The sequence below is a fragment of the Canis lupus genome, chromosome 29 (assembly GCF_011100685.1).
Source record: "Canis lupus familiaris isolate Mischka breed German Shepherd chromosome 29, alternate assembly UU_Cfam_GSD_1.0, whole genome shotgun sequence".
NCBI lineage: Eukaryota > Metazoa > Chordata > Mammalia > Carnivora > Canidae > Canis > Canis lupus.
This window is the reverse complement of record NC_049250.1, coordinates 7008413-7011079: the sequence shown is the minus strand read 5'-3', so window position 1 is coordinate 7011079 and position 2667 is coordinate 7008413. Positions and strand designations below refer to the sequence as shown.

General features: G+C 35.4%; 1 pseudogene; it reads left to right on the top strand.

Annotated features, from left to right (window-relative positions):
* Positions 1-1932: 1932 nt before the first annotated feature.
* On the top strand, positions 1933-1999 carry LOC119866810 (annotated as a pseudogene).
* Positions 2000-2667: the final 668 nt, after the last annotated feature.

The window sequence follows — 2667 nt, the reverse complement described above, 5'->3', positions numbered from 1 at the left end:
GATCATTATACTTACAGAATAATTGTAAAATGATATGGAGAATTGATCTGTTTATCCTGAGTTGATTCCACCACAGACATGGGTAAATGTATGGGCAACACAAATGAGACCAGATGGAAGAGATAAGCAGCAAGTTCAACCCTTTATTGCCAACCACTACACCATTCGGGGAGTGCCAAAGACCAGAGGGACGATGACAGATTTGGCATCTAGTCACAGGTCTCTTCACCCACCCAATCTGCAATATGAATCCAGCATAAAGTTTGCTAGCCACAGAGCACCTAGGAAAGAAATCTGGAATGGGCAGAGGAAAATTTTTAGTGATGGTCTGATTCCTTTCTGCAGGATTTCAGCTTCTCCAATGAGCCTCAAAGAGAAAGATAATAAACAGAATAGTATAGTATAAATAACTTTTTTTATACCAGTGTTACTCTTCTCTTTTTTTAAACCAATAAAAAATAACTGCTTTTTTATCAGTCTGCATGACCCTTTACTTAGAAAAACCTAACCTTTATGAATTTTATTCACCTTTTTTCTGTACAACATAATTCAAAATAAGCCTGTCGGGATCCCTGGGTGGCTCAGTGGTTTGGCGCCTGCCTTTGGCCCAGGGCGCGATCCTGGAGTCCCAGGATCGAGTCCCACGTAGGGCTCCCGGCATGGAGCCTGCTTCTCCCTCTGCCTGTGTCTCTGCCTCTCTCTCTCTCTCTCTCTCTCTCTCTCACACATGAATAAATAAATCAATCAATCAATCAATCAATCAATCAATCTTAAAAAACAAAATAAGCCTGTCATAAGCCTCAGATTTTGGTCTAATGAGTCTTAGTCACTAGACACCAATGAATACAGTTATTCTTTTGAGTGAATTCTCATAATATTTTTATTATTATTAAAGTAATATGCTATGCATCATGCTTACCTTCTTAGTTTTTTTTTAGTTTTTCTGAGTATGTGGGGATTGATTTCAATAGTTTAATTGCTGATAATATAAAATTTTCAAATCTGAATAGTCTTAAAATGGTTAACCTAAGTGAAACATTTTCAAGTAAATATTAGAACTCTCATTCATGATGGTCCAAAAAACTGGGCCAAAGATAAAAACAAGTAAATCTACAATCTCACATTAAACTCACAGTAGAAGTATGAAGCTCTGTTATATCTGAAATTAACCAGTAAGCCGTAAATAAACAGTAGAAGTATGAAGCTCTGTTATATCTGAAATTAACCAGTAAGCCGTAAATAATTACTCATCTATGACACAATCATTGTTTCAACTGAATATTATTTTGAGAATTAGGAGAGGTGGGTTGTAATTTTTTAAAAAGATAGTAAGAAACTCCAGAAAATATAGTATACCCCATGTCTTATTTGTCACAAAAGTTATCATAGTTAAATTTATCTTTATTATTAAGTTACAGATACTAAACTGGTGTTTAACCAGCAGATATTGTCTTCTTTCCTATGATGTCAGTAGTACTTTACATGTCATTTTAACCAATATTAAGTGAGTTTATATATATTCTTCATACATGCTTTCTTTTTTTTAATGACTGAATTTTGCACAGCTTGTAGGAAAAGTAGAAAATAGCCATCTGGTCAGACAATGCAGAAGTGTCTCATATCCTTATACTCAGAGGAATTTACATTTATAAACCGGGTGCCATGCTAAGGGCTTTACAAAACCATTGCATCTTATATATGCCCTAACACTATGAAATAGTTATTATGATTTCCATATTTACAAATGAAAAAAAATTGGGACAAGTTCACTCACTATCTCAACAGAATTGTATATAATCTACATCAGTGAAGTGTCCAGCATGGAATACATGAGAAATTCATGTCAATCCTAGTATCAGAATTTTCCTAATCCTTCCCTGGTAAAAGCATATTCAGGTCCAAATGTGTAGGTGTGTGGGGAGTAGTTTGGTTGGATAAATGATGAACTTACATTGTCTTGAAGAGAGCTAATAACCTAAAAATCATGCTCCTTATTTCCCCGCCAGAACAATGATATTTGAGGCTTGAGACAATCAATCCCTTGCAGGAATCTCACATGCCCCTAACCTGTCTGTGAAGTTCTAAATGAACAGCACATGCTCTTGATCACACTTTACACTTTGTTTAATTATCCACACTTCCTAATAGTAAGGCACTCTTGGGGGTCCTTATATATCATGGTTTTCAGTGAGATGTTCTACTAAGGGTTATACATACCATTGTGTTAATGACCTCAGGTGAATCAATTTCTTTGGTCATAAATACATGCCAAATAGAACATTAGATTTGTGGTGAGTCCTGCCCAAAGGCAACAGGTTTTATTCATTTAGGGATTGATTTCCATAGTAGCACCATGTATATAATTTATTTCTCTGACAGTGTCACTCCTAAAGCATCTTTGGAAATACAAATCTTTCCTTTATACTTGAAACTGATCAGATTGTAAATTGAGAAAAATTTTCCTTAAGTGGCACCCTGGAAAACATTTACTTCAGTCTCTATACAAGTTGAGGCCAGTTGAAAAAAAAAAAACAATAGCAGGAGGTCAGGGGTACATCTGGGATTGAATTTTTAAGAATTTTGATAAAGGAAGCTAGAACTAGATAAGCAATAATTTTTTAATGAGGAGACACTTTCTTGGGACATGGGACTTCATACCCTGGCAAG